The sequence below is a fragment of the Chenopodium album genome, chromosome 3 (assembly GCF_948465745.1).
Source record: "Chenopodium album chromosome 3, dcCheAlbu1.1, whole genome shotgun sequence".
In the NCBI taxonomy this organism is placed as follows: Eukaryota; Viridiplantae; Streptophyta; class Magnoliopsida; order Caryophyllales; family Amaranthaceae; genus Chenopodium; species Chenopodium album.
This window is the reverse complement of record NC_137836.1, coordinates 272,872-290,177: the sequence shown is the minus strand read 5'-3', so window position 1 is coordinate 290,177 and position 17,306 is coordinate 272,872. Positions and strand designations below refer to the sequence as shown.

The 17,306-nt window shown below is 36.4% G+C and overlaps 1 non-coding gene across 1 annotated transcript; it reads right to left on the bottom strand.

The window, feature by feature from the left end:
- Nucleotides 1-16,616: 16,616 nt before the first annotated feature.
- Nucleotides 16,617-16,723, bottom strand: LOC145625973 (small nucleolar RNA R71). The gene has a single exon (XR_014110862.1). It is a non-coding gene; the product is annotated as a small nucleolar RNA R71 (small nucleolar RNA).
- Nucleotides 16,724-17,306: the final 583 nt, after the last annotated feature.

Sequence of the window (17,306 nt, the reverse complement as noted above, 5' to 3'; positions counted from 1 at the left end):
TTTATGCGTGTTTAAAGGGAATTTAGTACTTGTAATCATGCTTAATAAGATATTAATAATCTTGTTTAGGGTTAATGTGATTATAATTCAAGTGACCGCCAATAATAGTTTGTTTGTGCATTAATATTCAACCAACATAGATAAACAGGTTTAGGGTTAATCCTATTGATTGCATGTTAGTCAGAAAGCGCACATGAATACGATCAGAATAAAGTAGAGGCCTATTATTAGGGAAGGTTCAATCTCTTTTAGGTTGGATTTGTACCTTCATTCCCGAACCCTTATTTGGTTCATAACCTTATGGAGTTGACGATCTCTTGGATCGTTAAGGGGTGTAACCTTCACCTCGTGAACGGTTTACAAGTTCCTTAAAAACTTGTTGGCGACTCTTTTGCTCTATCTTCTTCCCTTTTGGACGCCACCGTACTTTATTGTATGATCACAGTGGGGTTCAAGCTAGTGGGATTAAGGCTTGAACTATTCCCTACAGTAATACCCCTAATTTTTGGAAAAATTTTCTTAATTAGTAATTTCTTTAATTATTTAAAATAATTAAATATTTTTAAATTATGATCTTGGTGGGTCCATACTTTATTAACATTGTACGCCGTTTTTAAATTTATTATTTTTTTCCGGTTTTTATCTTAATAATACTTAACAACCTTAGCTTAATTATTATCTCATGAATTACAACTAATCTTAGTTTTGATATTATCTATATATTTTAACTTGATTTAATTATCAAATCCAATTATTTTATTTATTTAAGAATAATTTTCGTTTTTATAAATTTAAAAAAAAAAAAAATGAAGTTGGCCGTGAGATTTAAAGATGGTTTTATCTTCAACCTTAAGTGTTAAATCTTTTAATCTATCTTACTTCCTATCTTATCTCCCTAACCAATTAACACCTATCTTACTTTTTCCTCTAATATCTTTCATTAGTTTCTTTTTCACATAAATTAACCTAGGCTAAATGACATTCAAATTCATTTAACTAACCAAACTTATCTAGTTTTCACACTAATCCTATACCTTCTTGAACTCTATCTTTTCCACCCTTTAACACTGTAAAGAGACCCTCAACCCTTCACAAATTCCTCACACCAAAAATCAGAAAACTCTTTACTTTACTCTCAATCTTGAATTTTTTTTTTTCAAAAAACAGTTTTTTTTTTGAAAAACCGTGACTGCACGGTGTTGGCCACCATGGTTGGCTTGGCTGGCCGCTTCGCAGCAGCCACTCCCGCAAGGCAGCAGCACCCCGTAGTAGTTGCAGCCATGGAAGCAGCGTGCAACGCTTGCACTGCTGCTGCCCCAACCACCTTGGAATGCCGCCCCCCTTCCGCTCCCTCTTGGACTGCCACCAGGTCGGCAGCCGCCGTGGCTGCGCCACTAAGCCGCGGCTGTCGGCCTTAAAACTAATTAATTTTTTTTGTTTTCAATTTTAATTAAAATAACTTTTATAAAAATTAAATCAAATCAGTCCAAAAATTAAAATTAAATCAACATTAAACTTTAAAATTAGGGTTCATCATAAAATTAATCCCAATTTAATTCTAACTCTTAAAATTAAATCGATGATCATACACAGAACGTTTTTATGCTTAAATCAATCCGATTAAAATTATGAAACATAAAACAATTCGAATTAAATCAAATCAAGCACAAAAATCATATTTTAGGGTTAGGATTTTTTAAAATTCGAAAATTAGGGTTAGGGATTTTCGAAAAAATCGAAACTAGGGTTCTTAGGTTTGAAAATTTTGAATGATCTAGGGCTTAATTCGGTCCTCTTCATGGCTATTTTGAGCATAATTAAATCACATTTAATCAATTCCAAAAGTTTAATCACATTAAGTATAACAATTGAACCATAATTAAATTAATTTCTCCCTCTTAATTGATTATAAAATTAACATGGACTTCAAATTAATCGTATTAATATGATCAAGTGCGTTCGTGCAAGAGGCTAACTGATACCGCTGTAGGAGTTTATAGGTACTACGCAGTGGAAAATCATGAATCACATTCAATCAAGTACCTAATCCTAAGATCACATGCATAACACACAAGACACATAATCATACCTTTGAAGCGTGAATTCCACGTAGCAATTGATTGACGAATCAAGGAGAGAATAGAGCCCCAAGCGTTGCTCCTCTACTTAGTCCACGAGCTTCGAACGAGTTGTCCACCAATACTAGATTGGTCGAGTGATTGAGGAGAACCACGATCACCACCACAATTGGCACCGAGGAGGAGAGAGAGTGCCGTGAAAGAGAGGAGTATTTTAGAGGGCTAGGTCTCGTGTTTGCTAATTTGGGTTTTGATCTTACTCATCAACTGAATTCAACTGTCATGCAAACCCTAGGCACATAGTCTATTTATAATCACATTATAATTAGACTAGGGTTAGGAAGCCCAAAACTCTCCTATCCTACTCCATATGGTCGGCCATATTAGAGGATGAGGCCCATTGATATGTCTATATTTATATGGTGTTTTACCCCCGTCCCTTGGTCATAATTAGTAGTGTTTTGGCTCGTTAGAGCCACTTTATTACTAATTGATGTTTTCTAGTGTTTTCGTAGTTTTGGTTGAGTTTTGTAGGGAATTGCATCTTTGGAGCTTTTTCTTGGGATTATTGCGGTACAACTACGAGCATTTGAAGGCATGACCGATTGCATTTGGACACCGAGTATTCAAGACTCGAAGTGGAGATTCGAATTGGGCCAAGAATGGAGCCCAATCCAAGTCCAGCATATAGCCGGGCCCGATCGGACAAGCTTTAGCCCGATCGGGAGGATGCCCAGAACAAGAGGGCAAAGAAAAAGGCGAGCCCGATCGAGCGGCCATTCGCCTGATCGTGCCGCCCGATCGGGCGCGCGTTTCGGGGGAGCTAGTTTAAGCGATTCTTTAGTTCTAATTAGGAGTAGTTTTGGGTTATTGTATAAATACGATTTTAATGCTTTTGCTTAGTACCTCTATTCTCTTAGACTTTCTCTTTTTACTTAGCTTTAGATTACTTTCTCTCTCTACAACTTTGTTCTCTATTTTTGTTCTTAATTCAACTCCTTAATTCCGATTACTTTGGTAACGATTTATTCTACTTTAATCTCATTTATTTACTTTATTTCTTTCATCATGTTTCCTTTAATTGCTTTTTTTAGTTTATATTCAATTATGTCTGAGAAGTTTTTTTTCTAGGGTTTATGGGGATCCATAAATAATATGAAGGGGTAATTTATTATTGTTGATTATCAATGCTTGATTAATTTCCTATTGTTCAATTTAATGCTATGCAATTAGATTAGGCCTGGTTTAATTGTATGAGTTTAGCAATATTGATTCGTTATTCGAGAGATGAGAATTGATGTTTAGGCTTAGTTTTAATAGGCGAACTAATTTATAAATGGTTAAGTTGATATTCGAGCGATGAGATTTAATACCGATAAATTAACTGTGTGATTGTAATATGTAGCGAAAGCCCTTTATGATCTGATTAATTGATGCATTGATGATTGATTGTTATGTTTTTCCCTGGAATATTGTTTATTGGTGAACCTATACCCTAGGCTTTTAAGTCATTGCTTTTCTTCCTACTTTTATTACATATCATGGCACATATAATGGACCCTTTTTGCAAAAGCGTGAGGTACACTATCCATACAATTAACTCAACTCTACTAGCTTTTGAAGGCACTGAGTTTTACTGGGTGTATTACCATGAAACATGGGAAAATATCCTCTCTTAGAGTCTTGCTTCATGGACTTGTCAAGATCCTTATCAACATAAGTCTCTCGATGTTGTCCAATCATTCTTCAAGATTCGCTTTGTGGAACTTGATTCCCAACATGTACTCAACATCTCCTAAGTCTTTCATATAGAAATAACTCTTTAACCATTGCTTGACTTATTCTAGCATTGATATCTCATTTCATATGAACTGTATGTCATCTACATACATGACCAATAAGACTAACTTCTCCCACTAAACTTCTTGTCTCTACAAGATTCCTTTTCGTTCTTTAAGGAAATCAAACTATTTAATTGCCTAATCGAAACGAATGTTCCAACTCCCTGATGCTTACTTCAATCCATTAAATGAATTTCTAAAGTTTGCAAAAATTTCTAGGATTTCTGGATTTCAAAATTCTTAGGTTGTATCATATACATATCCTCCATCAAGAACATTTCAAGAAGGTGATTTTGATATCCAATGCTAAACTTCGTAATCGAAATCAACAATCACTAGAAGAATCTGAATAGGCTTACACATCTAATAGGTTTGACCTTATTTGTAAGACTATCATGGACTAAAACACATCTTTACAGACATGGAGTCCATTCTAGATTTCTGGGCTTTGAGCCATTTCTTGAGTTGGCACTTATTGAAAGCTTTCTTGTAGGGCATGGATTCCAACCATTCCAATAGAAAAATTTTAGAATCAACCTTTTCTCAGAATTTCAACAAACTATTTGTTTTGATCCTAAGTAACCTACAATAGGTATGAGCAATAAAAGAATTATTCTCTTCAACTCTTTGAAGCCTTTCATTCAAGTGGGACGATAGAAGCCTTGCTAGTGGAATTAGCTTGCTTTGACAAATGGTTTATCAAATTAGCTGATTTCATATGCCTTCGTCTCTGTTGTAGTGTTATCCACATCCATTTGTTGCTCGTCTTGAATCTCATTGAGATCTAAATTTACTCCCACTTGGCTTTTTAGGAAGAGATTTATTTCTATAAAGACACTATCGCAAGCAACAAACACTTTGTTTCTACGCGATTGTAGGAATAATACCTCTTAGTTTCCATGAGAAAACTGATGAAGAACTATTTGTTTGATTTAGGGTGTATTATGTCATCTTTGTAAACATTTTACATTGATTTCATAACCCTTAATCTTGTTTTGAAAAGATAACTTTGGAACATTTCCAGTTCATAACTCTTATGACATCTTTTCTATTGCTTTGGTTAACTTTCCTATTTAGTATATTCGCCATTGTATTTATAATATATGTCCTCAAAACGATATTTGTAAATCATTAAAGATAATTTAGGATCGAACCATGGCAAGCAAAGTTTGATTCCTTCTTTAACATACATTTAATTGTAATGTTTCTGGATTGTGAATTAATTCAACAAATCCCTTATAGATAATCATTGATTTTGAGTTAAATATTTATCACAAAAATCATATTGTGGTGTTAAATTGTTTATCTCAAACTGATTTTACATTTCATTTTGGAATTTTGAACATTTCAATGATTCCAAGTTTCACTTCGTTAAGTAATTATCAATATATTTACTTAAATCGTTAGTAAAAGCAATGAAATAGTTAAATGTCTTTGCTAATTCTTGAACTTATGGTCCACACACATCATATGTATGAGTTCCAAAATGTCATTTTAGCTCTTTTACTCTTTTAACTAAAAGGCAACTTGGTCATTTTACCTTATCAAGCATGACTTCAAATTCTCAAATGATTCATAATCAAATTAGAATAAGAGTCCATCCAATATAATTTTGGATGTGCAAATGGTTTATGTGGCCTAACCTTACTTTGTTGTAAGTAAGTTTATCTTTAAATCATCTAATATTATTTTTGTGATCTACTTATACCAATGTCATAAAACAAAATTTAACTCATATCTAGCAAAATGAAGGCAATTTATTACCTTGGTCATGGATCAACACTTGTCCAAGCCAAGTAAAAAACAATTCAGTATTCAAAACAGAACACCGAAATATTGTCTCATCAAAAACTAGAAATTGTTCTAAAATCATGATAAACTGATCAGAAAATAGAACTATGAAGCTATCTCTGGCCACTTAAACACTTCTAGTGCACCTTCAAGCTTCATTTCCATGTTAGCCTCACTTGTTTGCAGTTCCTGCGCAACATTCATAGTGTTAAGCACGATTTTATAATTGAAGCATCAAATCTTCATGAGGTGAACAACTAGCACATAAGAGTGTAATATTACACGAAAAAAAGTGATCGATAGATAAAATATTACTCCATATTTTTAAAGGGGAGAATTTGATAATTGGAGTATGTGTCACATTTACAAAGAAGCATATTTGGCAATAAATTGGATGGCTAAAGTTGATCATTCAAAATATTGTTGCCTATAAAGGCCTGTTCAGTTCAGCTCCAATCAGTTCAATTTAGTTCCTAAGTTCCTTCTCTTATAAACAATTCATTTGAACTTTACTCAATTCAATTCAGTTAAGCTCCAATCAGTTGAGTTCAATTCAATTTAGCTCAATTCAGTAAATCAGAACGGGCCATAAATCATAGTATATGATGCATGAAGTATTCCCTTCATGAGAAGATATGTCTCATAATATCTATTCACTATAGAGTAGTATTTAATTATACAAAAAAAAATTATAATAATAAAAAAAAAAACATATGTTAAATGTTATGTGTAACTTTAATAGTCGTTAAAAACTATGTGCAACATTTCCAACTCTTTTGATTTTAGTAGGAAAAATTGCCACTATTAATCCCAACTTTGCTTCATCCGCCCATATTAATCTCAACTTTAGGTTATTCCCTATCACTCCCAACTTTGTACCCCATTAATTTCTTTCACACCCAAATGACTTGGAACTGGTTGAAGAGGTAAACTTTGCTGACTAGTGATTAGTTGTACATGTGTCGCATCATGATAAGTTATTTTTTTAAAAAAAAAAAAAATCCCATAGCCACATTCACCACCACCACCACCTCCCCTACCCTCAGCCCCAACCACTTTCAATTCTTCTTTAGTGTTACTCATGAAATGACCAGGGGGTGGTCGAAATTCTCCGGAGAAGGTAGCAAGGTGGTAGTGATTCAACGGGGAAAGTATGGTAGGGTTAAATGGAGGAGGAAGGGGGCAAAAACGGAGGGAAAAAGTGGTGGAATCGGAGGGGGAAATGGTGGAATCGGAGGGGGAAAGGGGCGGAAACGACGGCCTGATTCTCCGGCCAATTCCGACCACCCCCTTGTCGGAAATAACAGGGACTGCTCTTCTGCCCGAACAACAGGGGCTGCCTCCTGCCTGAAACAGCAGGGGTTGCATGAAAGGAATGGTGTCCTTCGAACAAGTGTATTATTCTGATAGCGGGTTCAAAATTATTAGAAAGCTAATATATTCAGTAAGGTCAAGTGATCGGAATGCCTGGGTGGAGGCCGCTTCCGATCAGTAATATTAATATAATTAATATTACAGCTTAATCTTGACTGAACCCTTTGGGTCACACCCAAGCAAAATATACGAACCAACTCGACGAATTAATTCGGAAGAAATTAATTCGTCGCCCGAGTGTTAAATATTTAGACGTCGGTAATTCGAGCTTAGAGCGTTGAAACCGATCGTCGGAAGTCGAGTCGAAGATAATAAGAAGACAAGACGAGAAAACAGTAATAAATCAACAATGACCAAAATACCCCTAGCATCGGAACATCGAGTGCTAGGGGGTATAGCCGAGCTAGCAGCCCGCACCAAGTACGGGGCTTGCTAGCAAGCTGCGGCTAGCAGCCCGCACCTAGTGCGTGGCGTGCTAGCATGCTGCAGCTAGAAACCCGCACTAGGTGCGAGGCAAGCTAGCAGCAGCCCTCGGCAGCAGCAGCACACACGCAAGTGCAGGGGCCTGCTGGCCGAAGGTGCTAGCAAGCAGCCCGCACTTTGTGGTGCGTGGATAGCTAGGCCGAGGCTAGGGGAAGCAGCAAAATGAGAAGCCCACTTGAGTACCTTGGTGCCCAAGTGGGGGTTGCCATGTGGCGCAAGGTGAGGGAGAGAGTGGGGAGCAAGTTTGGTCCCCATCTCCAAGTGGTCCTCACCTACTCCCTCATGTATGCTTGACACTTGTTGATTTATTACTAGTTTGCTTAATAATTTTATTTTAGCTTTAAAATAAAATGTGAAAATCTCATTGTCCCACATTGATGGGAGAGATTTTCATACTCTCATCATTCCCTATAAATACCCAACTTGGGGCATTGGAAATGATGCTTGAGTGGGAGTTAAAAAGAGCATTCCATAATTTTGGGAAAACTCTTAAACTCATATAACACTCGGGTTTTGGTCGGACCTTGCTAACCCCAAGGTAGCTGACCTTAAAGTTGTGTTCGCCCTTTTTGTGGGTGGATACCGTCGGAGGCGCGACGCTTGACGTGCTCGTAGCTTTCAAGTAAGAGCCCCGGTTTTTGGGCGAAGCTCGCTTCGAGGGTAAGATTCGTTATCTTTTCTTTGTGATTATTTATTTATGCTTTATGATTTTAATTATTGCGAGTGGTTCCTCGGGTCGGGGTTTGTTTCCGCGGTGAGTCGAACTCACTAAACCCCAACATTGCACCTGCCGGTTCTGGCAACAGATGCCTCTTGCCGTAAATGCGAGAGCCTACCTCTTGCCGAAAATGACAGGGGCTGCCGCCTGCCACCTAGTGTGAGGGTTAGGGTTTTTTTTAGTTATTATTATTTTTTTAAAATTTTTTTTGGACCTATCACCTGTTGACACTTGGCTTGCAATATCAAGTTAGATGACCGGTTGGGTGTGATAGAAATTAATGGGATACAAAGTTGGGAGTGATAGGGAATAAACTAAAGTTGAGATTAATATTGGCGGATGAGGCAAAGTTGGGATGAATGGTGGCAATTTTTCTTTTTTAGTAATTTTTTAATAAAATTACAAGAATACCCTGTTAAAAAAATGTTTAACCTCAGTTACATTCATAAAAATATAATTAACTATTAAAATCTCGTACAATGCACGGTTGTTAAATATTTTTGACAATTATATTAAAAAATGTAAAGTATTTTAAAGATATTCGGAAATATTTCATTTAGGTATATATAAAATATGATCTATTGCCGAACTAGAAAGAAAATATCATAAGGTATAAATAGTTTACTTAAAAAATTTGGCCAAAAAAAAGGTGGAAAATTTTTCTACAAGGTAATGGCAAGTGTCATGGAAGGATTTTCTTTTATTATATGTTAATAGATCTGAAACTAATCTAACTATTCCTACCAAATATATTTCTCCCGAATAACTTATTAAAATCAACCAAACTATTTCATCTTTTATGCTAAAAATAATCAAATTTCTCTACATTCATAGCCTAATTCTTCATCTTACCCATCTGGTACGATGAAGACAATTAAGGTTGTTGTTGGTTGGTTGGATGGGTTTTCGTTGGTGCCTTGGTGGTGGGCGGTTTTGTGGGTGATTCCGGGTTTGAGTTGGGTGATTCTGGGGTATGAATTAGGGTGGTTATGGGTTCGAGTTGGGGTGGGTTTTGTGGTTTTAGGTTCGACTTGGGTGTTTATAGGTTCGAGTTAGGGTGGGTTTGTTGGTTATGGGTTTGAGTTAGGATGTATTGCTGTTCTGGGGGGGGGGGGGTTCATGGGTCTAGGTTCTAGTTGGTGGGTGTTCGTGGGTTTAAATTTTAGTGGTTGGTGTTTGTGGTCTGGGTTTTGGTGGGTGCTCATGAGGATGGGAGTTCCGTACTTCCGTTGCTGGATCTATATGGCTGGGTAGTTCTAGATTTTTAGATTCTAATTTTTTTTTTAGGAAATTTTGACATTTGCTACCAGGAAAAACACCTTGATTCACATTTGCTACCGGTTTATTTATTTATTTTACTTTGCTACCACCTAAATCCCATATTGTTAAATTTCACTACCTGATACTTTATACAGTTACTATTTCCATTTGTGGGGCCCAACCATCGTTTAGCTACCTTCCAGCCACCCCTCCATAACCAACCACCTTCCTTTCCCCCATCAATGCTGCCCCCCCTTCTGTTGCTGGTGCCGACGACCCCACGCCCCCCTTCCTTTCCCCACCTACGCAGCCAACCCCCCCTTCCTTTTTCCTTTTCTTGTTGCCTCCAAAATCTTCGAACATCCATGGAGGAGTTGTCGCCATTTTCCTCTCCAACAATACTCTATGCTGCTCCTCTACTTCTGAATACTCCATTAATGGAGGAGTTGTCGCCATTGTTGCAACTATCGTCGATTTTAAGAGCATAACTTGAAGGATGGTTTGACGGATTAATTCAGTTAATTCGTCATCTGCATTTGATGTTTTGACGAATTATTTATTCGATTAATTCGTCTTCTGTATCACCAATGTGCGTACAATTTGTTTGATAATGGATTCTGAATTAACCCATCAATTATTTCAGACAAAGTTGATGGTTTGACTAATTAATTCACTTAATTATAAGAAAGATTCAATTTAAGGGAATTCGCACTTCAAATTAAAAAAGAAAAATGAAGGAAATTTGTGTTTTTATGGAGAGAGAATGGCGGCAGGAAGAGAGGGAAAAGGGGGGGTTGATTGCGTAGGTGGGGAATAGGGAGGGGTGGGGTCGTCAGCATACCCTTACGGGGCGTTTGGTAGGAGGGATGAGATTGAGTGGGATAAGAAGGTGGATTAATAGATGGGATAAGGATAAAAATAATGTATTCCATTATTTGGTATGGGTTGGGATTAGATTGGAATAACAAATTAAAATAAAAAATTACCCTTATAATCGTTTCTTCACTCTCTTCTTCTTTTTATTTCAAAGGGTAGAAATGTCTTTTACCCATTAAATATAATCCCCATCCCTTATACCACCCCCCTTAGTTGTTAATTTAGAAGCATAACTCCATTTTTTATCCCTCTCCTAACCCCTCCTCATAGTCCCTATCCCTCTTAACAAACGAAGGACATGTTAAATCTCTCCTCTTGTATCCTATCCCCCTCACTTTATCCCTCTAAAAAAAACACCCTCTTATATATATATATATATATATATATATATATATATATATATATATATTTAGAGAGAGAGAGAATCAAGATCACGTGAGAACCAAGTCCTATAATAGGAACTAGGAACTCATCTAGACCGTTGATCGCGCTCAATCTAACGGCCCATATTTCATCCGCCTCATTAAGGGCATTTTTTTTAATTTCATGCATTGAATGACCTTTGTTCTCACTCCTAACACTGCTTCATTTTCTTTCTCTCTCTTCTTTTGCATTTTCTCTCTCTTCATTACATTTTCTCTCTCCTCCTTCAATTTCTCTATTTCGATTTCTTCAATCTTGTCTCACGTCGTCAATTTTGCAAATTTTTATTACGGATCATTGTTGCTTAGGCAAATTAAAGGTTTGGTAAGTTGTTTTATTTTCATTTTTGTTGTTTTCTTTGATTCAATTCGATTTTGAAACAAGTTTTTGCGAATTTCATTGCGAAAGTTAGGGTTTCCTAATTATTTGTTTGAGTATTTAGTTTGTGATTAATTTGAATTCGTTTTTTATTCTATTTTCGATTCAATTGCGATTTGCATTTAATTAGTTATTGCGTTTTTTTTTTTATCAATTAGTATTAGAATTAGGGTTTGAATTAGTATTTTCCTATATTTTGATTCACCAATTAGTGTTAACATTCAGTTGATTGTTGCATTTTAATAAATTATTAGTTGAATTTACGCCTTGATTAGTATGTAAATTTTGTTATTCAGTTAGGGTTTGTAATTTTACTTAATTTGGATTATTTGATTGTGGCCAGTTTTTTTTTTTAATCAGTTTGTAATCAGTTTTTTTTTCAATCACTTTACTTTTGAATTTATACCATTTAGCTAGAGCTTTAGATTCACTTTTACATGTTTGATGAAATGCTTGAAAGAAGAAAGACTATAGTATGATGATGAATTGGTGGAGCTCTATTAGTAGGAGGTGTTAGGCTACTTGTGGACTGAGAAACCCTCTGGTAGTAATGGCAATTGAGGTTTGTTGTAGTTGTTGGGTTTGTTGTAATTTTTATCTCTTGAACTGTGAATCAAAAGGGAAGTTGGTTAAAAAGATTTCTCTTTTTCTTTATGTTGCATCGTTTGACATATTTTACTAGCAGAGCCTTTGGATGTTATCTTAAGTCAGATAACGGTAGGGATGTATTGTGCTGGTTATGGCCAGTTGCACAATCGTTGGCCCATTTTGTATAAGCAAGCCTTTCTTGTTGATGTGTGTCGATCTTATTAGCAAATCAAAGATTTGAAGGAGATTGGTAGTTTGAAAAATTATAGTTCTTTTATTGGTATTAAGAGGGGTAGACATATACTTACCAGGTATATATCAAGTATACGCTTATGTAATTGGAAGTTGGAAAGTATGATTTTTCTTTGCATTGTCTGATGTTACTACTTAGTTTTTCTATTACTTCTTAGCAATATTTTATTGGTCATCCATTGGAATATTGAATCATGTAAATCATTCTCTTGACTATGCCCCTTTATGTACAAGGAAATCATTTTATACTGTTGTCTTAATATCATTATCTTTCAGATAAAGCTGATCTTTGATGAGCTAAGCTGCAGTTATTGCAAAGCATTGTTTCATTATCCTCCTGGTTTGGTTTACCTCATTGATAAGGAATTAGAATCTCTAAGTTTTGAGAGTGAAAATTGATACACGCAAAGTCAAGTGATTGTATGAAAAGTATGTCTACCCCTATTAATACCAATGAAACATTTGCTGGAAATCGTGTATAACCCAAAATGCTCATTTAAAAAAATAGTTGTTTACAACAATGTAGCCTACTAGCTCATTGTTGATTTATTTTGATTCATTTTTCATTTACTTAGAGTAATTTTTTTTATTACTATACATTAGCCTACTAGCTCAATAGGTAGAGCATTGTGTAATTGCACAAAAGATGTGGGTTCGAATCCCATGTAGATTTAATTGTGTAATTTGGAAACTAGGCTTAATCATTTCAAGCTAATTTATTGTTTGTATACTTTAGAGTTAATTTGATTTAATTTTTAGTTGATTTGATATACTTTATAGTTAATTTGATATGGACTAGGGACTAGGTAGCGGATAAGGATTTTGGAAATCAAATGTGATATTGTGGTGGACTTTTAGACCTAAATACAATTACAACAATCTGCAATTCAGTTTTGCGTATATATGAACCCGGGCTACCAAAGGAATTCAATCTGCTCCATAGCATTGGTTCTGCTGTACTCTTTCATGGTTTCGCTACACTCAGCAGTCGTGTTGCTGCACTCAGCCGTGGTGCTGCTACACTATGCTGTGGCGCTGGTGTACTTTTCCCTAGTGCTGCTGCACTTACCCCTAATGCTGCTACACTCAATAGGTTTACTTTAAAGTATTTTTTGTTCACTTTAAATACTTTTTTTATTTACTTTATACAACTGATATAGGAATCTACTTTTTGAAGGAGGGTGTTCCTCATTTGGTCATCTATACCGCATTCTTTTACTTCTCATTGGCCTTTGTTGAGATGACGGTCTTTTTAAACATCCTCTTTTGTACTATCCTCTCTTAAATTTGCCTAAATCATCTATTAAGGAATACCTTAGAGATAGAAATGGAAGAGGATGGGCTGCTGCAGCTGGTTTGTTGTATGGCTTTGGAAATGGTCTTCAATTCATTGGAGGCCAGGTTGCTGGCTATGCAGCAGCCGATGTAGTTCAGGTTAGTATTTTCAAATTTCTTCCCTTGAAGAAAAAATTATGGATCTCTACCTTCTGCCTGACTTTTAATTTTGATTTCAGGCACTTCCGCCAGTGAGCACCTTTTCGGGCATACTCTTCTTCGGCGAGTACATGAGGTCATCCAAAAGGACTTATTTACTACTTGTGAGCATGCTCATCATGTATAGCGTGGCTGTGGGATTGCTTCTAGCATCAGCTGGTGAGCAAAAAGTATCAGCTGGAGAAGGTACGAAGATCAATCGTATACAACACCAAAATAGACAACCGGTGGATAAATACAATCATGGCACTTTTGACTTCTAGATGGCTATCTGTCTAGCTGTTTCTCTTGGTTCCTACTGCTTGGTAGTTGGGTAAGCATTCACAAATGACACATCAATAGCACAAAAACTCCGAGTCATTGACTTTCATATCCTTACAAGATGAATCAAATTATAAGAAACAAATATATTGGTTCAATATAATGTAAAGGTTTTCAAATTAAAAGTAAATAAAATTATATAAAAATAAAAGAAAAAAGGAAGAAATCTAATAAAACATTACGAATTCTAATCTTCAGATTTCTCACATAAACCTACGTGGGATTCGAACCCACATTTCAACCATAATTAATTAACTCTTCAAGATAACCAACATTAGAAGTATGGCATTCAAGCTCAACCTTCGCATACCCCAACTGACCTGCCACGAACACACCTAGCCTCGCAGCAGCAATTTCAGCTTGTTTCACACTCTGCCTTGCCCTCAAGTGCTTTACTATAGCAGCAACAATACACCCAGCATCATTCCTTAAAACTGCACCCAACCCCACCTAGTTTTCAACAGGCAGCATCCAAGTGGGTATTGATGGTTGGGGTTTGGGAGGTTTAGAGAAGGGAGGAGATAGATGCTTGTGTGTTGATGTGTGTGAGTTCTTGATCAAGGATTATCCATGTGTTTCTATTTTTTGAGTTTGAGTGTTTTGCAATGTGTTGTGCTGGTTTGCGTGAGGTTTGTGATAGCACATCAGCAACATCATACCTAGACATGCACAATGTGCTCTTAAATAAATAATTACAATTAGAATCTAACCTACACTTGACACACTCAGAGTGCAAACTAATTGGTGTTTTCTAGTGTTTTCGTAGATTTGGTTGACTTTTGCAGGGATTTACACTTTTGGAGTATTTTCTCGAGATATTATAGAGCAATTACGAGCACTGGAGAAGCACGACCAGATTTTATAGCCCAGGGTCGGTTAGAGCCATCAAAACGGTGATTAAGGGCTCGGTATAGGTGATACTGGGGCATTTGGACCGAGTATTCAAGACCCGAAGAGGAAACCCAGATTGGCCCGAAGAATTGGAGCCCAATCGTAGTCCAATTAGTGGCCCAAGAGAGCCGCCCGGCCAAAAAGGATGGCGCCCAGAGGCGCTCCCAGCCGGGCGGGAGAAGCAAAGGTCGGCGCCCGGTGACGCGCTCGGCCGGGCGCGAGATTCAACCTGAAGAGCAAAAAGGCACGCCCGATCGGGCGCGTATTTTTGTTAGGAGACAATTAGCGTCGTTTTAGTTTGTTTTAGTTTAGGATTTGTACGGAGTATAAATACTCTTCTGTAATACGATTTTAGCATCTCTCTCTACTCTTTTCTTTACTCTCTTAATTGTTTCCTTAGATTTTCTCTCTCTTATACCTTTGTTCTTAATTTATTCTTAATTCCAGATTTATTTGGTAACTATTTCTCTTCTCTTAACCTTAGTTGTTTATTCCATTCCTTTGATTATGTCTTGCTTTATTGTTTTGATTAGTTTAGTTTTTATCATGTGTGAGTAGTTCTATTTCTAGGGTTTGTGGGGATCCATAAATAATATGAAGGGGTAATTTATTGTTGTTGATTATCAATGCTAGATTAATTTCCTATGGATTGATTTAATGCTCTGTGACTAGATTAGGCCTGATCTTTTATGCATGAATTTGACAATATTGATTCGAGATTCGACATATGAGAATTGATGTTTAGGTCTAGTTTCAATGGGCAAGTTAATTTATAAATGGTTAAGTCGAGATTCGAAAGATGTGATTTAATACCGGTAAATTAATTGTGTGATTATAATACGTAGCGAAAGCCCTTTATAATCTGTTTGATGTATGCATTGATGAATGATTATTATATTCTATCCTTAAATATTATTTATTGGTGAACCTATGCCCTAGATCCTTTAATTCATTGTTTTCTCCCTATTCTTAACCTTCGTAGCTTAGTTTCATATTCGAACTTATATATTGGTTACTTTATAATTTAGATTACTTAAATTAATTAGCAATAGAAAGACTTGTTTCTCTGTGGATTCGACCCTACTTCCCTATCTACATTAGTTAGAGGACTTAGGTAATTATTTTTGATTAGGGGATACGACTTTACCCTGTCAAAATTTGGCGTCGTTGCCGGGGAAACGATTTTATTTTTATTTCTGATTATTTTTTGTAGTCTAGGTTATTTCTTTTTGTCTCAGAGAACGTTAGTTCTTTAAGGCAAATCTCATATTTGCTTCTAGTTTTTTGTTTATGCCCAGGTGTTCCAGATCAGGGTACATCCCATTCGATCCTGAGATCGAACGATCCTTTCATAGACAGAAGAATTTCTACAAGCAAATTCTGGCGGACTCTGGTGATAATAATAATCACTGCGATCCTCCAACTGGTTCTAGCGATTCAGAGGTATCATCAGATACAAAATTAGAGATGACGGCTCCAAAGAAGCTTAGTGATTACTCACAACCAAAGCTTACAGATTTTCCACATCTCACTCCCACTCCGGCTCTAGATGGGATACAATTTGAAATTAAACCCTAATTTATAACGATGATAGAGAGGAAGCAATTTAGTGGAGCTAAGGGTGAAGACCCAAATCTTCACATTGTCGACTATTGTCAATATTGTAATACCATCAGGCAAGCTGGGGTCACTCAAGACCAAATTAGGGAGATTCTCTTTCCCTTCTCTTTAATTGGAAAAGCTAAATTGTGGTTTAATGGCTTAAATAGAACTTCACTTGGTATAACTGACAGGGAAACTCTTGTTTTGAATTTTTATAACAAGTATTATTCTACAGAGAGAATAGCCGTACTACGGAGTGCGATTCAGAACTTTGCCCAAGAAGCCGATGAATCTTTATATGAGGCTTGGGAGAGGTTCAAAGACCTACAAAGAGAATGCCCCCACCATAATTTAACACAATGGCAGTTAATCCAAGCCTTCTACAATGGCATTGGAAATTCTTCTAGAATAATTTTAGATTCTGCAGCTAGTGGGAGATTTATGAATCTTAATGTTGATGATGCAGGTCGGGTTATTGAAGATATGGCGATACACAATTCCCAATATGGGAATCCTACAGGATTTTCTAACAAGGGGAAGCATATTGTTGACTCTGTATCCTTTTTGCAAGCTCAACTGACCTCTATATGCCAAAAATTAGATAATCTTAGCACTGCTAATGTAGCTAATGTTTCTGCGATTAATAATAATTCTAATGAGGCCTTTTGTGAAAATTGTGGAATTTTAGGTCATTGGGTACAAGATTGCAAGAGTTCCGTGGAGCAAGTTAATGCCTTTCAAGCTTATAGGCAGAATAACCCATACTCCAACACCTACAATCCTGGGTATCGGAATCATCCGTACCTTTCCTACCGGAGTACTAATGTTCAAAATCCACCACCACAAGAACCACAGGCGCCAAAGCAACAGCAGCAGAAATATTACCATCCTAATGCTGGCCAGATAAACCAACCACAACAATCCTCCTCATCTTCC